Below are 20774 nucleotides of genomic sequence, written 5' to 3' on the forward strand. Positions count from 1 at the left end.
AGATACACATGAAAGCAGAATTTTAGCCAGTGTGGTGGAATGTGTTTCATCCCAGTCAATTTCATAGCCACAGAGGGAGATGTCAGATGCTGGATTTTGACTTTTTTGCTGCAGGATGAAGCAGTGAGGGAAGCTGAACTGTGAATGAAAGTTCCTCAATACGACAAATTTTGCTCTGTTATACTGGTGTAAGTCTTGACTTATACCAGAGTGCCCGAGCAGAGTTTGGCCCAACGAACATTCAATACCTTCTTGATACATTAGGGACTCAGTCTGGCTCAGTGTGCTGTTAGATTTATCAGAGGCAACCCAAGCGCATATCTGGAGGAGACAAGTTTCAAACTGCCCTTCTGAGATTCCCCAATTCTGGGCCCTCACTACACTGGACTGATCCTCCAGGCTTCTCTAAGCTGTGCCAGGTGACAACAGCAGTTGTTGGCTTTGTACTATGGCAGATGTATGCCACCCATGGACACCAACAACCGACAGTCGGTTGTTCTGCCCAGGTTAGAATTTCTGGAGGTAGAGGTCAATGCTGGAACAAAGTTTGAGCCTATCTTTTTTCCATACGTAAACTACAAACGGTCTAATTAAATCTTTCCCCAATATTTTAATTGAATGTGGGGGAGAAAAGTGAAAAGCAACTCATCATTATGTAAAACTTCAAAATTCTAGACGGTAGAAGCAGAAAAGACCATTGAATTATCCAATCTGCTACCATATGCCTGTTTACAGGCAGAAATGCATTCTGACTTTTAAAAATAAATATTTAGGATTGTATTCTGTTCTGTTACACCTATGCAATTTCACCAGCTTTAATATGGTTATGTGGATGTAATTTAGGGCAGGATTTTATCCTTTCATGTAAGAATTTTCTTGGCTGTTTCTTACTGAATTTAGAGACGAGCAAAAACAAAACTTGTTTCCTTTTCCTCTGTTTTCTTCCAGCTGTGCATTTTCTTAAATTTGCTAAGATAAGGTCAGTCTGAGCAAATATCAGAAATATCAATAGCTTCTGTAGAATCATTGTTACCCTATGCTGTGTGCGTGCATGTACATATTTACACTGTGTGTACGCAGATATTTATCTTTAGTTTCTTCTCCTTTCTGGTTAAAGTTGCTGGAGTGACAACACAGGAGACAGAAGTCCTCTTTTTATCCACAAAAACAAGGCAGCAACAGCACACACTTCCCCGGACTGTCAACTGCCAATACTCCTCAAGTTTGCTTTGACAGAATACACAAGAGAGGGAGGATGTTTTCTCTAGAACTATTAATTTCTTGCCCTTTCTCCAAGGCTGCCAACGAAGTGGCCAGCTGGCAACCACTGTGCAGTTTTTAGTCACAAAAACGCTCGTATATTGCTTTTATTTCATATAGGCTACAGAACACCCCTCTAGATGGTAAGAACTTTTGGTTGCTATCAACTGAGCTGCTGGATTCAAACAGGATACTTCTTCACACTAAGGCTTGCAGGTCAGGGACTGTCCCTGTCTATTCTTTACAGACAACAATGTCAGCACATAACAAATCCCTAAATTCTCCCTTCATCTATTATGTAGGGGTTTGGAGCCCATTGCAATCTGAGTTGATATAATTCCTGGTAATGATTCACTGACGTTCTAATAGATGCAGAATTAAGGCCTAGCATATGAAATCTAGCTGCAAAAATGCAAAGAATCTGGTCAAGTTTTTTCTAAAAAAACAAAACACAATAGTCCATAGAAAGGATTAACTGCCACTGAAAGATATTTTAAAGAATAAGCCTGATCGAGTTGTCAGAAAAAAATAAATCTTTATAATTAGACATGCAGTATTTTATTCATAACTTAAAAAACTAGAAGGGACTTCCTGGATCATCTAGCCTAGCACTTCCTCTTCCCAAATAGTTTCTTGCATGGGTCCTGATACTGCAACTTTCTCCACATGAGCAGTCCCTCAAATTCATATGGAGACCCTTTGAACTCAGGGGGATTCTGTGCAGGTGCAGAGATCCACCCAGACAAAGCAAGTTGCAAAATCAGGGACATAGAATTGAAGTCTTGATTTATCTCTGGATTTTTGTTTTTTAAACTCAGTACTAGTTTCCCCCCTTAGTTCCTAAATGTTACCTCCAGATCCTTCCCTGACCACCTTAGTAATCCTTACTATTCAGGAGTTGATGATCACTTACATCCCCTCTATCACTTCTTCTAAACTCTACACATCCAGTTATCTCGTGCCTTTTAATACTCTGGTCACTGTTGTAGCCTTCTTTTGGACTATTTGAATGTTTACAATCTGGGATGGGGGAGCTTGCCAGGTGTTTCCATATTTTGTGAACCCACTCACTCCTGTGATGAGACCTCATGTGTCAAGTTTCAGTCCAGAACAAAAATGTTTTGTCTGAATTACAAACCCTATAAAATAAGGTGATAAGGGACTGACAAGTGTTATGCTTAACTATTACAGGAGTGGCAACACTATAATAATCTAACCAAGAACAGGCAAACAAGAGGGGGAGGGGGTTGTAATAATCAGACAAAATGCACTGACACCTATGAGTAAGACAACAGCTGTAACCAGCGGCGGCTCCAGGCACCAGCGCTCCAAGCGCATGCTTGGAGCAGCAAGCTTCGGGGGGCGCCCTGCCAGTCCCTGTGAGGGCAACAGTCAGGCAGCCTTCGGCAGCTTCCCTCTGGGAGGTCCACCGGTCCTGCGGATTTGGCAGAAATTCGACAGCAGGTACGCCGAAGCTGCGGGACTGGCGGACCTCTGGCACACAAACCGCCAAAGGCTCCCTGACTGCCGTGCTTGGGACAGCAAAAAAGCTAGAGCCACCCGTAGCTTCAACCACTTTGGAAAGACATATAAACCAGGATAAAATGATGTGGTTTAATTTTCTACAGCTTTAAGTAAAATTGGTGGAGCAATTTAGACAATGATTTCTTATTGAAACAAAAATCTTGTGTATGAGAATGTTGCATGAAAATCTGATGAAGATAGCATGGAGCACACAATGAGTAACAGAAATGTCAAATGGTTTTTGTCCCCTTCTATCAGAATAATTAACTGAGGACTCTACCATCTACAATTTGTAAACTTGCCCCATTAATTATTTTCAGCAAGCTTACAGAACTATACATCATCTGCAGCATAACTTCCAGTGCCCCAAAACCAACAGCTGCTCCAGTAAGTGGGGAAGGAACTTTACTTTAAATATTTCCAAAATGATTACACACTGGTCAACATTTTTCATTTTAAAAAGTTATTGGCTTCCCATTTTAAATGTAATATCACACAGAAGGTTTAATCAGCTATGCTTGTAGCACACACTTTAGAAATCTGAAGACAGAGAGGCCTGTTCGGTTAACAGATTCATTCATGGCATTGCTAGAGACATCCAGCTGTTTCTTCCTCCCTTACCATACCTATTTCCCAGGCTTTAAAACATCCCCTCCACACACACCAATCTCTCCCAATAACCTCTCTGCATGGCTTAATGGAAACAAAAATCCACTTTCCTTACTGATTCCCTCCCCCCCATCCGCCCAGGGCTGCGTAAATTGCACTTGATTCTCCATTCCATTACACAGTTTCATGCCATAGTAACTCCATGATTTTCAGTCATTAAGGATGAGGTTCTATGCAGCAGTGTAGTCAAAGGTAAAACATGGCTGAACTGAGTTTACCCTCTTCTCATTTGGGGAATGTGGAATTTACAGTAGTTTACCCACTTCTTTTTATACCACTATGTTACTGGTGCTGCGTCTTAAGGGTATGTCTACACTTGAGGTGGAGGTATCATTTCCAACTCAAGGAGACATTCCTGTACTATTCTGATGAACCTCATATGCTAAAAATAGTGTGTAGCCATGGATGTGTGGATGGCAGGAGGGGTTAGCTGCCCCCGGGACATACCTAGCTCTTGGATGGGATTGTGTTCATGGTGGCTAGCTGCTCACACTGCCACAACTACATGATATTTTTAATGCACTAGCTCAATTGGAGCTAGCAGAAGAATGTCTACTCAAGCTGGAATCACACCTCCAGCTCAAAGAGCACATGTACCCTTAAAGGTACACATAATTGGGAACCCAAAGGGCAGAGGGTGTCTATGACAGATTTAAGCTACATTGTGCCCTTCCAACTATGGGCTTCTCTGGGGACAGCCGCTGCCACCAGCGTAACTTAGACAAATCTGGGGTGTTGTCAAACTTATGCCAGCCTCCCTAGGCCATCCAGAATCTCCACAGCCCCCAGGACACCACCTACGCTAGTGCTATCAAGGGAATCCTCAGGTAGGATTATTTCAGCTAAACGGCAGCCCTCAAATGTTCCTTTTAGACATCTTATGCTAACTTTTCCAGAAAGACACACTTGATATTAGTAAGTGAAAAAAGTCTTAACTCTGACATCTCTCAATTTGCCACATAATCATGTTGTCCTCTCCCTTGTCCTTTCCTTTTCTGCCCATGATGTTGTCATCTTCTGTTTTATTTATAGACTCTTCTATTGCACTTATAACCATAGCATCAATATACGTCCTATATAAATGAATTTAACTTCCCTTTGAGATAAAGGAGCATTTCTCTATGAATTATATTGAGTTCAATTGGCTCTGCACAGGCCCACGCAGTTTTCTTTGTAGAAATGGGGCTCTGGATGATTTAGCTCTCAAGCAGGGACTCCATCTTCACTTGTATTGCAAAGAACGATTCACGTTTATAGTGCTATATAAGAAGAATTTTACTTTATCTCCTTTTCCTCTCAATCATAACTGAAAACTAGAAAAAAGTCCAGCTAGAATAGACGTGTCCTGATTCTATGCCTCATCTTTGGAAGCTGTGGTCCATATGCAACGCTCAATAAAAACAAACTTTGGGCCCTCAGATAGCTACTATGCCATCCCTACTTTCAGCAGCTCACAAAATGAGCAAGACTGACTGACTATTTCAGACTACAAGGTGTGAAGCAAAACTGAAACAGTATCTAGAGCAATAAGTGTCTTTTCTCATCAGCTCCATTTTTTTTCAAATATTATCTGAAACCTTTTATTCTTCCTTGTTTGTCAATAGATCACATTTCTCTGTTCCCTCTATTATTCACCTATCACTGTCTTATTGTATAACAACTCAAGTGTTCTGCGTAAAGAACACTATTCCAGCTAAATTGCTCTTTGAGATCACTGTCAAGTTAAAACTCAATTCATTAAAATAAAAAAAAAAAGTATAATTCTGAAATTCCTAGTGCTTTATGTCCATAGATCTCAAAGCACTTTAAAAAGGTGGGTGAGCACATTACTCCTGTTTTATAGAGGGGGGAACTAAGGTACAGAAAGGATGAGTAGCTTGCCCAAAGTCACATAATGAGAAAGTAACAGTCAAAAAATATAACCTAGGTATCCTGACACCTATGAACCACAATGTATTATTTTTGTTAATAAGAACATCTAATGAAAAGGAAGACTTACTTTTTGCATTTCACCTAGGTTGGACTGTTCAGTAGACTGATCAGTTTCCTTTTTGTTTACAGTCCATTTCTATAGGCTCTCTTATTCTCTCTCACAACTAACACCCACCCAACTCTGCAATGTTCTCTGGGACCATACAGCCACAAATAACCCCAAAACTTCTAATTGACGTTTAAATGTCACTTACACACCTCTGGCAAGATTAGCTGTATTGTAGGGTTCATAACACCTACATTTTTGGGCTAATCTACCTGTATGTGCCCAGAGGATGCCCTTTCAATTCGTATTTAAGGGCACTCTTTTTTCATTGTAGCTTTCGAAAGTCAGACAAGTTCTAACACTAAAATTAACAAATCCTAGTCACCTGCAGAAGCCTTGGTGTCACTAACCAGACTGAGCAAAGTTGTCCGCATGGGAGAAGCCTAACCCCCTGTGTGAAGTGCCCCAGCATTGCTGCCTAAACATTCCTCCCACCTGAGTCCTAAGGATCACACTTGCTGACTGGTCGCTGTCTCCCCTGCAGGTCCCAAATGCAGGTGTGATGCTCCTGGTATAATTTGCAGCTGGTAGTAGTTACTGACACCTAGGTATTCTGTTTTGCTGCCCTGTTAAAATTTGCTGGTTTGCCTTTCTCCAGCCTCTGGTCCAGGGGTAGCAAATTTGACAGATGGGGGCACTCTCATCACATTTTGTTATCACTGTGAAATCTCTATTTTAAACTTGGGGACACGAAGATATTTTTGTGATTTAGAAAAGCATTCTACAGAGTTAAACTTCAGTGCTATTGTAGGTAAAACTCTGAATGAAGGTGTTATTTCTTTACTAGTCTCTTTCCATTGCAGTTTATGTCTGCATACAAAACACTGAAAATATCAGACAGCATTGTAAACAGTTTTGAATACGTATGAATACCTTTTATATACCAGCTATTAAGCAGAAAATCCACCTTGTTCTGTATTAATCTCTCCACCCCATTGTCACCATGACACATATTGAAAAACAAGTTTTCAAAGCAAAATATGAACTTCTGTACTTTGCCAAGTATATGCATTGCCCTGTGATCTTATTTCAGAGATATTTTCTCAGGCCTTTTTATCAGTGAGGGAACTGAAGTGCCTTGTCTTTCTTTCCTTGTTTTTCTTTTAAACCTCAGGACAGTTCATATACCTTATCTACTCAGATTTAAAAAAAACACAACAAAAAACACCTTTGTAAGCAGTGAGGAAAAGGCCTAAAGGTTGGATTCAGAAAGGAACTAGGCATTGTGATGCTGAATGTTGCAATGCCCAACTTTTAAGTGCCTAGGGAAAAAAAAAATAAAGTCGTCACAGGAACAACAGTATGCTCCATAAAGCCTCAGTTAAATTCCTAGGCTCCCTATATAACAAAAGGGGAGATAAGTGCCTTAGACTGTAAGCCACAAAGCCAGCACATTAAGCAGGGAAATACCAAACCTAACCAATGTGAGATGCCCATGAGGGATGTGTCCTAACCTCACCGTGCTCTGAGTTCAGAGCCTAAATGGAGGCTGCAAGGAGGCACTTATCTTTCAGCTAGCAATTCACAACCAGCAATCCTTCTCACGGAGTCAGGCTGTTTAGGCACCTAAACTAAACTGTTTCTTTGAGAAAGAACTAGACAGGCACACAAAACAGCAGTAGGAGGTGGCGGTGATGTCACTGCCTTCCTTATAACTTTTAGCTCAGTGTTTAGGACACTCACCTGAGATGTAGGAGTTCCCCTGTTCCAATCCTTTCTCCCTCTCTGCCTGAGGGGGGAACTGAACCCCCATCTCTGACATCCCAAGACAGTGCTCTAACCACTCCACTAAAAGTTATGTGGTGGGTGAGAATAGCGCACCCATCTCCTCTTCCAGCCAGATTTTGAATGGGATCTGATCCAGTAAGCAGGCTTTGAGCCTGCCTACTAGATCAGGCACTATACATAGGCATTTACCCACCTGTCTTATCCCTGCTGGTTCGTGAATCGGCCTGAAGCACATGCCAGAGAGAAGCCTAGAGTAAGGCAGCAATGCACATGCTCAGAAAGGCAGAAACTAAGGCAGCATGGGCACTTCAACTCAGAAAATGTAGGTGCCATGTGAATTTAGGCACTTACAGAGTTCATCAGAAGTTCTGTGAATCACAGTGGAACCTAAAACTGAGGAACTTAAGTCTGAAGTTTAGGTGCTTAAGTATCTTTGTGAATCTGCCCTAAGTCTCTATAATGTGGCCATTATATGGAGTGTACATGCCTGACTAGTTCAGATCTTGCTAAGAATGTCAGCCTCCTTCTTTCCAAAACATTTCTCCATATTGTCAGCAAACCTATCCCTTACAGCAGACACATGCATGCTCTTGCATTGATCAGCCACTGATGTGAGGTGGCTGTTTTAAGCAGATATAACATTTCCCCCCTTGAGCGCTGACTGGCTCAGCTATCAGATGAGTAAATAGGGAATGACCTGCCAGGTGTGTTGCCTACAATGAAAATATCCTATACAGCTGCAGAAACAAATGCAGAACATGTCTAGTAACTGCCACACCCTGTTTCTGGGCCAGGTGATCAGCACAGCACTCTGCACCTGTGCTGAGAGACAACATCATAATGTTTTAAGTGAGCTGAAAATATTTTTCTTGTAGCCTAGCAGACTGTTTCCTTACTCCTTTGTGGACATGATAGTCATGGGCTCATTAATATTACCATGATAATGTAAGAAAGGCGTAAGAGAGAATGCTAGGTTTTTAAGTTAAATTTTCCTGAGAGCACACAGTAAGGGATAAGGTTTACATCATGTTTGGTTAGCGAGTTGGCAGATGAGATCAAAAAGGAATCTTTACAGTTTAAAGCATGAAAAATGTGGGTCAACTGGTTAACTCTAACGGGAGAGGAGTGCCACCATTTCACATTCATTGCTTACAGAGGGGGCCTAACTGTACAGTGATCAACACCCTTTGTGTGCACTACAGGATCTATCCACTGTCAAGCCTTCAATCTCCTCATCACAAAAGATGTCCTGACCAGCACAGGGCAGGGCAGAAGTGAGATCACTTTAAATCTGAATCTTAAACCACGTATAAATTTTGGTCTTATAAAATTTAAATCTCTGTGAAACATTATAAAGGCTTTTCTACATAGGGGAACCCTCAAGAAAGTTAAGATGAGAAGAAGGCAAACAGTGGAGCACTTTGGACTTAAAAAATGAAATGTGAGTTGCACCTGAAGTATACAAAACTTTTCAAATGTTCAAGCCAGGTCAAAGACCTGATGCTTAATAATATTTTGGGGAAGGACTCCTACAATCTTCCATGATTGCTCTGACTGCCATTGTCAAAACTAAGGACACTTGTCTGGAAGTAAAGAGAGTCTCCACAGAGGTTTAATGTGCTAAAATTTATGTGCATTAAATCCACACCTTTAGTTTGTCCATGTAGTTGATTCCTTAGTAAGTAAAAAGAAGGGAATAAGGGAAATTTGGGGGAGGGGGCTCTTAATTTTTTTCCTGCTTAAAATGTTTTAACTAGACACCAACAGAAATTGCAGATATTCAGGTGCAATTACCTCTAATGGCAAAGGAGCAGTGTTACTCCCATAATCGGTATCAGAGTCAAGCTATGAACAATATCTGCTTTTAACATCTGAGTCAGTATTATAGTCTGTCTCCTGAATGCTAAGAAAGTGTTTTTACCGCAGAATAATTAACAGGCATTAGCTATCCCACTGTAAGAACATAGGAGACATGGCACTGTACTTTCACCAAAAGGCAAAATAGGTGAGGTACGTGCTGTGCTTCCCTCCCAAATAATGCAAAGGAGTGACAGAATAATTCATTTTAAAAAAACCTCTTTGATTTTGGCAGCACAAAACAGTAAATTCGTCAGAATGAAGATCATCACTGAAATGACTCAGAACAATGTCGCATATAAGAGGACATAAAATTAAAATGCAATTAGAAATATAAACAATTCAGTAGAAAAAAAGATGTATGCAACAAGTGAACTAATAGAAGAGTAAGTATGTGTTTCAGTGTTTGCAGGATGAAGGACTACTTACACAAATATGGATCTGTAATAAATTTTCAATTAAAGTGTGTGTGTGGGGAGGGGGAAAAACCATGTCCAAATGGTACTGAATATTATAAGACTGTACTAGGTAGAGAGATTCTTTGGGAGAGGTAATAGTACATGCATGTAGCTAGTGCACCCTAAAGGCTCCAAAAACAAAAAGGCAACAAGAATCTAACATTTATTTATTTAAATTTCATAACTTTAGAGTGCATAACACATTTTTTTAATTCTTGCGGTTGTCAATCTTGGTTGTGTATCTATGTTTAGTAAAAATTATAGTAGAAATTTGCCTTTGCAAAGGATGTCATAGAAGACAGCATAGTATCCTTAGGCCAGATTTTTAAAGGTATTTAGGTGACTAGTGGGATTTTCAAAAGCATCTAGGTGCTTTCAACCTGGCCTTTAGTGAATACTTGGGAACAAAGTTATACACACAAGTAATGACATGTGAAAAAGCACGAGAATGCTGCCCAGAGAAGCAAAATAAATTGACAAAGACAATCCCACTGGCAGATCAAAGGAAACTGAAGGAAAATTTGACACTAACCCAGAAACTCAGCCAGCCTTTAAGTCATATAATCCTAAAGAATAAACTTTCATTATAGAAGAACAAAAATGTAGAATTAAAAGTTGTAATTACAAAATCCCAATAAAAACATGAACGGTTTATATTAGAAACAATGTGATGGTATTATTTACTATTAAAATATAAATTAAATAGCACACAGCCATTCCTCTGCTCCATGTTTACAAAGGAACACGATGAAGAGTAATAAAAACAACTATTTAAAAAGTAAATAAAGGAGACTCTACAGTTGCAGGGGACTGCCTGAGTGTGACTTTCCTTGTCATCAGACCAGTGAGCCAAGCCAAGTCTGTTAATTGGGATGAGACTTTAGTTATGCAGCCCTGTACACTAACTGAGAAGGGATTATTTTAAAAACCCTACAACGATATATGTCAATTACTGGGGGTAGGGGCGGCGATCTGTAAAATATTTTACCCAAGCCAGTTCCCTTTAGCAGCTCGGTACAGAATTGCCCTGTGCCTCTCCTCCCCCACCCCGGCAACTAGCTCCCCCATATGTGCCACCTCCCTGCCCCGGGCCGGGCACCACAGGGGGGACCCTGCCTCCAACAAGACCCCCTAGCTGGGACTCACCTGGTGGCGCAGGCGCCCAGTTCCGGCCCGGCCTGTGGCGGAGCCAGCGGGGCGGCGGCGAGCGCGGCTCGGCCGGCGAGTTTCCGGGCGGGGTAGAAAGTCGAAACCCGCGTGAGGGGAGGAGGCAGCGCAGCCGCTCAGGTGTCTTCGCCCGGCCCCTGCTCCCGCCCAGGAACGGCTCACGACCGCTCCCCGCCCGGCAGGGGGCACCTGGCTGCCGCCGCCGCCCTCTCCCCAGCGCCACCCTTCGCTTCCCCGCTCCCCTCTGCCCAGCCCGGGCACGCGGCACTCTGAGCTCCCCAGCACGCGCCCTGCCCAGGTACCGGGGGCGGGGGGGGTGGTGAGTGACAGGCACCGGCTCCTGCCCGGCGCCCCGCTTCCATGCCGCGCGCACCAGCCCGCCTGGCACTGCGCGCTCAAACTTGCGCACGGTGCCCTTCCCCCTCCGACGGCTGGTGTCACTTTCCGAGGCGCGCAGCGCTCGCCCGGACACACCCGGAGCACCTGGGGCGGGCCCCAGGCGCGGAACTAGCAGCGCCAACCAGGCTTCCCCACAGCTCAGCGACGAGGGGGGCTCGGCAGCTCGGGTTTTCCTCTCAGCCCCCGTCTAAGACTAGGAGGAGAGGAGGCTCAGTCACCACTCAACCTAGTGCCTCTCCCTCGGGGGGATTCCTCTACCACTTCCTGTCTTTCCTCTCTCCTGGCAATTGGTAGCCAGGGGGGAGAGGGAGATACGCCCTGCAATGATAGCCAGGTGGTTTGCTGCCCTGTGTCTATGCAAATACCTCTCCGTCCAGTCTCCCCTCCTCAGGGAAGGAATAGACTGTCATTACGCTGCTGCCACTCCCAAAAACGTGCCCTTTTATTATAATGAATGGAAGAAAGAAGATTGGTCTGAGACCATAGAAAGCCGCTGCACACATAAAACAGGGGCCATATAATCTGCATAACAGTCTGAAATCTCTCCCCACTTTAAATCCTACTTCCATTGTGGGAAGTCAGTAATTGGCCAATTAATGCACAGACTGAGAAGCAGTTGGACGTCACTGTTCAGTTTGTATGAGTGCAGCCAAATGTAAATAAAAATTATACATATTTGGGCTGTATCCTTCTCCTTCCTTCATATGTTGCTTGTCGTCTTAATCCCCAGTCCATTCAATGAGACTGTTTGTAGAACATAAAGTTAAATTCATGCCAACTAAACACTCACCATTTTTGCAGGTTGGAGCCTTAAAGTTAAGCTGTTTGGTAGAGGAACTGCGTCTTCATATCTGTTTGTGTGGACAGCGTTCTTGGGCAGTGGTTCTCAGTGGGTCCGCAGCCCCTTCGGGGGCCAAGAGCAGGTTTCAGGGGATCTGCCAAGCGAGGCCAGCGTTAGATTTGCTGACACCTAGGGCAGAAAGCCCAAGCCTGAGCTCTGCCACGCAGGGCTGAAGGAGCTGAAGCCAAGCCCTACTGCATGGGTGGAGGGGCTGTGTTGCTGTACAGGTCACTTGGGTGGCAGGCTAGCTGGTGGAGGGGTTGGGGCTGTGCAGGTCAGCCATGACATGAATGAAAACAAAGTGACCATGACATATGCACATGGTTGTGGAAGATACCTCTCACCTCCTGACAACTATTGATCAGCACCAGCAACAAGATTCAGACTGAGTAAGTAAACCAAAAATTATATTCACTTTTTTATTTTTCTACCTATATTATCCTTTTCATTTTTATATTCTGTATGTATGTGTTTATCTGTATGACTATCAATTTAATACAGTTTTTAATCTACTGGGTATGCATAAAAACAGTTTGGCACAGGTGGGCCATGGAGTTTTTATAGCATGTTGGGGGAGGGGGGGTTCAGAAAGAAAAAGGTTAGGACTGCTGTTCTAGGGTATTCTGCAGGTGTCTAGTACTGGCTTAACTTAACTTTTAAGGTTGTCTCTAATCCTGCCTCCTTGATTCTTAGACAATCATCTGATATATTTAAACTATCTATGTAAAAATTCCACCAAATACTGTGAAAATGTATGAATCCTTTAGCTTTTTAAGACTGTTGACACCTTTCAGCCATACTAAAAGTTGGTCATAAACAACAGCATTTAAAAAAAATGTTCATGGAAGTTTCTGAAAATTCAGTAATTTTCAAATGGCTCTTGTTCTTAATTTGGTGACAGAGCAAATCCTAAAAGTCTGTGTCTATACTAGCCAATTTTGTGCTCATTTGCCAGCTCCAGGGCAGCTGTATCATTGTTAGTAATAATACAAACTCTAGTGTAGACAGGGTTCTGGGGGTTGCAATGTTGTGCCCTGGAAAATCAGACCAGGGCTTCAGGAGGCAATGGTGGAAATGCCTGAATCCTGCCTGCACTAGCACTGAGAAACTGGCACTAAATTTGCTAATGTAAACCCTGTCAAAGAAACTAATGCTTTAACTACCACCAGTATTACCACTGTGCTACAGTGGGTTTAGATGAGATTTAGGAAAAAAGACAAGATCTAGGAAAAAATCTTGCTACAGAGAAGAAGGATAGCCTTTTAGTTAAGGCGCCGGCACCCAGGTGATGTAGGTTCAGTTCCCAGCTCTGTCACAAACTTCTGGTGTGACTTTCAACCGTTCACTTAATCTCTCTGTGCCTTGGTTCCCCATCTGTTAAAATGGGGATAATACCGGTTACCTCCTTGTCAGGACAGGGTTACGAATGGAGGTTGTTGGGAATATTCCAACAAAATGTTTTTTTATCTGACTATGCCAATTGATTGAAACAAAAATGTCTCACAGAAATATATTGGTTTCAGAGTGGTAACTTTTGTCAAGCCGCAGACTGGTGTCAAAGTTAGAATCAGGACTCACAATTTGTCAGACCACTCTGTTTATTAGCGCAGCGCTCCGCCAATAACATTCAGAATATGTGAGTGGCCATGCAAGGCCCAAACAGTCTTATTTATACAGATAAAAGAGCGGGAATTAGACAAAGGGACAAAGAAAGCAAAAACAGTAAAAATTACCTCAGGCACAGCATGCATATCCTACTTCCTTACTAACTATTATCGATCTAAGGCTAATACTTCACCAATTGCCCTTAAATGGTGCAATTGTTCTATGTTAATATCTGTATTCCTGACACCTGGATTGCAACAGTCCAACAATTTTGCTTAAAGGTACAGACAACATTTCTTTAATCCTTTCTATTCTAACAATATAATTCATTCTACTTTCACACTGGATTTTGACAGAACTCCTCCTGGTTTTCTGCCAGCTCACCTGGCAGGCTTCTCGGGAACTCAGACTTTCAGGGTTCACAGCTTCTGCGTAGCCCTAACAAGTGAGCTGCTCTGGTGCCAGGGATCCCAGAGCTTCCAGGGTCCCTGGCTCCATGATAGCCCGGTTGTGCAGCCTGCTCTCCCTGCCACAGAGTTGGGATCCTGGAAGTCTGAGTGTCCCAGTTCGAGATGCAGCTCTCAGGATGGAGATGGAGCTCTGTGTTCCCTGCTTTGTGGTGGGAGATTCCCCTCACTCAAGGGCAGCTGAAAATCAAAAACTTCTTCAAAGTGTCAGAATTTCCATGGAATGGAAATCCTGAGTTTTGAGCAGCTCTAGTCATGTGGTTACATTCAAGGATTTATCAGAGATTCTCACATAACACAGAGATGGATCCATAGTACAACATATAATGAATGTGCACTAAAACCCTTCCCTCTTTATCTTCAGAACATTTCTGCAAATCCACCTGTTCCACAAGGTATGCCAGCAACAATCTTTCGTTCACCAAACTGTACTCAAACTTGTTTTTTTTTAGACTGTAAGCTCTTGGGGGTACTTTTTGTAGGGGTCAAATGAGAGAGCTGGTTTTGCAAAACCACTTCTGTACCATTTCAGCTCTACAAAATCAGTACCTGGGGAAGATCTGGGTTTAATTTTATCTGAAATACCAACGTTCAAAGGGATAGAGAAGGACAGTTCACATATAAAGCTCTGGTTTTGGTGTATTTCTGTTTTATTGTTCAGCAGACTTACCAGTTGCAAGGCACATGTTTAGATATCTCACTATATACATAAATGAGTTGATTTAAGGCTGGAGCTTGCCCCTATTACCTGAGGGGGGGTTCCAAAGAGGATGGAGCTAGGCTGTTCTCAGTGGTGGCAGATGAATGTTTGTAATAATCCTTCACATGGATACAGTATTTCACAAGGAGATTTAAAAAACAATTTAGTGAAATTCAAAACAGAAGAATAAAATAGATAAAATATGTTGGGAGAAGTGGGGAAAATAGCCAAATTGAAGGGAGAAACAAAGTCAGATCACCCAAAGATTTAATGATTAGTTTAATTAACCTCGAGTTTTCCTATGATCATCTTGTGGGAATGTACAACAAGGCAATCGTTTGGGTCCCAACTTTGATATTTCATCACAAGGAAACCCAAACTTCCATCCAATCCCACACTGCAAGAATGAAAACAAGCTTCAAATAAAAATGATTCTCACAAGTGAGGAGTGGGGGTTGTCCCAGGAAATTACAAGTAGGTGGCTTGGGAATCTCCCTTTACTAGAAAGTGAAAAAAAAAATTACTGATAAGAGCCCGTGTGAATGCAGACACTACTGATTTGATTAATCAAGAATCACGCATATGTTGGTCAGATTTATTCTTTCAGCTAGTGCTGCAGCCTTGTTCATTTTGCACTGTTTTATTACAGATTTGCTACAAATTAGCTCTATGTACAATACATACAGCTTCTATGAAATGCAGTCACTTCTGGGGAAGGGAAGTAGTGGAAGTCCTATTGCTTGAGACACTAAAAAGTAGAGTGGACAAAACAATAAAAAGGTTAACATAGAAAATCATCTGGCGTTGGCCAGAGATGACTACAATACCTTTTCCATCTCCAACTTCTATTATGCTTTTTATTGTTAATATTATATTACATTAGTTATTAGTGCTGGAGTATTTGGGCTGATAGGTCTTTAAAGTGTTTTCATTAGAAGTAAACAGACTGATCCTCTGTTTATAGAAAAGTATGTGTTGGTAGATAAAGGACATCTGGCTTCTCTCAGCAGGAATCCATCTGGCTTTTCTCAGTGGAGGAGGAAACTATAATATTTGCTGTAAGCACTCATACACTTAATTATAAAAACTGAGGCGCATAAAATGAATAGTTTGCACTAGATCCTTCCTTAGCTTACTCCAGTGAATAATTCTGATGGCTCTTTTGTAATTTTTAAGTGATGCTTACTCTTCAAATGTAGCAACCGCTTTTTAATGAATATTGATGAAGTATATGAGAGTTTGGACAGTGATTTCAATGGCCCCTGTATTTGGCCTATAATGCTGGTATTTTTACATATTTAGGACTTCATCCTGTGCAGGGCTGAGCACCCATAACTTTCCTTAAAGTAAAGAGATATTTAGCACATTGTCACCTAAAGCATTCAGAAAATAGCGTCATTGCCTTTCTCTCATTTCCATATATATTAGCTGGCATTAACTATATTTGAATCAAATTCAGGATGTAATCTGTGTAATAGTGCCCCAGTGAAGTGCTACTGTTATATCAAATATTGATTATTATTAATTAATTATGCGTGTCTGGGTTGTGTGTCTGGGTTATGGAAGTGATCATATTATGGTGTGAGTGGGTCAATGGCTAAGGGCCTGCTTCTGTCATTAGGTGATTTCCTGCTACTCTCCCTAACAAGAGGCTTTTCCTCAACTTGAGTCCCTAAAAATCATAAGTGTCCTCTGTCCAGTTTGAGACTGTACTAGCTGGCTTCATTTTCTCTTGTGGAGTCGGAGTTGCAGGCACCACTATATCCAATTTGCACCGCTATTTCCCCCACTGCAGGCAAACTTATCGCCACTGATGTTTGGCACCCAGGGCAATGAGTATATCAAGGCCTTGGAGTCTAGAGCATGGAGTGATATTTCTGGATTTGTGTTCAAGTTTTGCACATGATTTCAGGGTAGTAATGGGCCAAATTCTACTTTTAGCTACATCAGTGTAAATGTAGCATATCCCCTTGACTTCAGTTTGTGGATTTGCAGCTGCCATTCACTTTGACCTCTCTGAATGTTAGTGGATGCTCTCTGTGTGACCATAAACACCAGCTCCTTTCCAGTGCCACAGGATGTACTGTTTGGGTAATTTGAATTTCAGACAGATTATTGACAGAACAAAGGGTGTCTGTTTTCTGCTTGGCCACACACAATAGCACTTTTTGTTTGCGAAAAAGACATTTGCAATCAGGAAACTAAATCAGAGACTTGGTGAATACCACCTTAGAACAGCGTCTTTCAAAATAGCAGTTCTTTCTGACTAGTCCTCCATCTATACAGATGTGGCATTCTCCTATCATAAATCACATTGTGCAAAGATTAATCCAAGAAATTACTGTGTCAAATATTATGAAGAAAAGTTAGCTATCATCAAGGAATGATTGTATTTTGATAGCTATGTAAGAAATAATTAAGGTACAAAAATGAAAATCCTAGAAACCACAAAAGGGCTTATATGTCTTCTTGAATGGGTAGGTTATACCCACCAATTCCTCATCAATTGATTTGTGGAGGAGATAATGGGCCTTTCATCCCAACAGATCCCAAAGCAGGGTGCAACCACCATTTTCCTAAGGAGGAGGCCCAGAGAGAGGACTCCTCCCCAGAAGGGCACCTGTCCCAGGATGGAGAAGATAGTAGAGCACAGGGTGCCACATGGGCATGGATTAGCTTGGCATACAGCTTGCAGAGGGCAGATCCAGCTGCAGACAAGTTTGCGGGGTTGCAGCCAGAAAGGAAGCTCTGAGATGTGCCAAGCCCAGGCCTCTGGTACCATGGCAATGCATGGAAAGTGCAGGCAGGGCCGGTGCAAGGATGTTTTGCGCCCTAGGCGAAACTTCCACCTTGTGCCCCCCGGCCCTGAGGCACCCCCCATCCATGGCAGCTCCCCACCCTCTGCCCTGATGCACCCCCCTGCCCGAGCTGACCCCTGCTCTGCGCACAAGCACCCTGAGCACGCCGTGGCTGCTTCACTTCTCCCTCCTCCCAGGCTTGTAGCGCCAATCAGCTTAGGTGCTGAAAGCCTGGGAGATGAGAGAAGTGAAGCAGCTACAGTGTGTTCGGGGAGGAGGCGGGGTAGGGATGAGCTGGGGTTGAGAGTTCCCCTGCGTCCCGCCCCTCCCTTACTTTCTGCAGGCAGGCCTCCCCATGCTCCCCTGCCCCAGGTCCCTCTGCCTAAATGCCGGCGGCAACCAGGACGGACGAAGATCCGGCCACCGCGGTCGCTGCTGAAGAAAATAGCGCCCCCCAAATCCCAGCGCCTCGCCTAAATGGTTGCACTGGCCCTGCCTGCACTGCCCTCAGGCCCAGCTCAGTCCCTCTGCCAAAGAGCAGCACATGTGACACAAGCAGAGGCGTTCCCATAGGAGGCATCACCACAGAGCTGTGGGCTCATCTGCAAAAAGAGAGAGATGTGTGTGTTCCAGTTTTGGATTGTTGTCCCTTAGCAACTTTTTCTCCTGATGTTACCTTAACATAAAAGAGAGAGATGTGTGTGTTCCAGTTTTGGATTGTTGTCCCTTAGCAACTTTTTCTCCTGATGTTACCTTAACATGCAGGGACTGAGAGGGGAGCTTTGCGCCTCCCTGATGTGATGCTGGGGCAGGCAGGGACAGAGAGGCCACAGTATCAGGTCAGAGCAGCCTGTGGACAGCCCTAGCTTGCCATCCCTACTCCACTGCCATAGTCCCCATAGGCATCACTGTACCAGGGGATCCCTATGGTGCAGGCCTGTATCTTCCTGCCCTTGATCTGCCCTGAAACATCCCATTTCAGAAGAATCTATGGGTTTGGCACTGAGCCCCTGGTGCAATTCACCCAGGGGAGCCATGCAGCCCGTTTGGTGCCAGCCCAGCTTCACCCTACTCTGGATACATAGCAGGTGCAAAGCGACTGCACAGGGGAGGAGAAGGAGCCTCCTTGGTTGAGTTCTCTTGAGCCTACCTCTCTCTATTTTCAAGAAAACCAGGAAATTCAAACACAAGACCCTTTGTAAAAACAGTTCAGGTGGCTGAGAGACAGCGACACAAAAACCCAAAATGCACAATGCTAGGAAACACAGCACAAAACCATTCACCTACATCCCTCCTCTTTCTCTCTCTCACTCACACACTGCTCATTCCCCCAGCCAACCAGTCCTACTCGGCTATTGTCACCACAGTCAGACCCTTAACTCTACCTCCCATGGAATGCCATGAAACAATGCTTACAGCCCTGAACAAAAAGCTACATAAAGAAATATGCATAGCAGAGATCAGCACATGCACCCTGCTCAGGACACATGACCAAAGGAGCCCCAGTGACATCAATCTAAAACTATTCATTACACCCCAAAAATTCTATATAACAGCTGGAGCTTACAAGTCCTCTCATATGCTACCTGTCACCATTTACAAACAAAGTCACAGCACATAAACACTGCAATCTGTGCAATATGACTTACCAAATTTCAGAACCCATCAAAAAGATTGAGATGTAATATTGCTTCACACAAAACAAATATGTTACCCACAAAATCAAAATAACTTGGTTGGTGGCCTACAACTGTGAGATGAAGGTTCAATGTCTTGATATAACAATGCCAACTCCAAATACTGCCACATTTCACCTACTTCCACATATACTCTTATCATTGTGCAGATTTCCCATCTTAAATTCATACTGAACACATTCAAAATAAATGTTTATTTAAAAAAATTCTTTAGGTGACACCTCTATTGGGAAAAATACTGGTAACATATTCTAGTTCACAATATTAAGATTACAAACAAAAAGGACATGTAGTTGTGATTCTTGACACGTCCTAAACAGAAATGAAATGAAATATCCTATCTCCTAGAACTGGAAGGGACCTTGAAAGGTCATTGGGTCCAGCCCCCTGCCTTCACTAGCAGGCCCAAGTACTGATTTTGCCCCAGATCCTTACGTGGCCTCTCTCAAGAATTGAACTCTTCAAACCCTGGGTTTAGGAAGCCAATGCTCAAACCACTGAGCTATCCCACTCCCACTCAAAAATACATCTGATGATCCAGATTCAAGCTAACCATGAGAAACACAGATTAATCCCATAGGAAACACTGGCATTAAACAGGCCCTGTCTACAGGTGTGTTTTGATTTTGTAAACACTTCTCTGCTGGCTAGTCTGGGGCTTACAGATGGCAGAGTTAAGGGTATCTGGGTGGCCTGTGAGTGTGGATAAGTAGAGCAGCTTTTCTCTGGGAATGGATGATATCTGGGAACAGGGATGTGTGGGACTGATGTACCGAGATACATGGTGTTACACTGTGTTGTGTGTGTTCCAGTTTTGGATTGTTGTCCCTTAGCAACTTGTTCTCCTTGATGTTACCTTAACATTGCACACAACCCCTTAGCAACTTGTTTTTTACCACTGTAACCTGTGTCCCTGGGGACACCCCTGGGTGAGTCACTGCAGCAGGGACTGACCCTGAAATCTCTGCTTCCCCATGCATGAGCTGCTGCTCCCTGAGCTAAAAAACCCCACTGCTTGGCCATGCTACAGCTCCTCAGCCTCCACCTCTGGCTCAGCCAGGCTGAGGGGAAAAAGCCTCGAGGGTGGGGATGGGTCACAGATCTCTGAACTAAGGTGGGAACCAGAGAAGTTCCCTACTGGTGCCAGGCCTGACCTGGGGCACTAGCACGGCCAGGCTGGGAACCTCGCTGGCTCCCTGGGCTGCTAGAGACTGGGAGCCAGGCCAGAAGGGGGGCAGCCGCAGGGGTAGGTCCCTGCCAGCCGCCTGGACCCAGAACCGCGGAGGGGAAGGGGCTGCTCCTGGGCTCCCATCCAGCTGCCCCCGCGCTGGGGCTCCCCGCACATGGCCCCCTTATCTCCTCCACCAGGGCGGCGAAGTGCTCCAGGGAGGAGGCGGGCAGGTCCCCATAGAGCAGCTCCCCAGGGCCGGGCGGGGCCAACAGCGGCCCGGGCCCCCTGCGCAGGAAGAACAGCACCTTGCTGCGGCCAGGGCTGGCAGGGAGCTTGGTGCTGCGCGCCAGCTGCCCCGCCAGGCTCAGTGTCACCAGCAGCAGCGGCGGCTGCCC

General features: G+C 43.8%; 1 protein-coding gene across 1 annotated transcript in view; it reads right to left on the bottom strand.

Annotated features, from left to right (window-relative positions):
• Positions 1–10768, bottom strand: part of LOC116819810 (ligand of Numb protein X 2-like) — a 39775-nt gene extending 29007 nt beyond the window's left edge. Inside the window, exon 1 of the mRNA XM_075068784.1 lies at positions 10677–10768. The gene's annotated coding sequence lies outside the window, so the exon portion shown is untranslated. The remainder of the gene's footprint in view (positions 1–10676) is intronic.
• Positions 10769–20774: the final 10006 nt, after the last annotated feature.

The sequence above is a fragment of the Chelonoidis abingdonii genome, chromosome 8, assembly GCF_003597395.2.
Source record: "Chelonoidis abingdonii isolate Lonesome George chromosome 8, CheloAbing_2.0, whole genome shotgun sequence".
NCBI classification, from domain to species: Eukaryota; Metazoa; Chordata; order Testudines; family Testudinidae; genus Chelonoidis; species Chelonoidis abingdonii.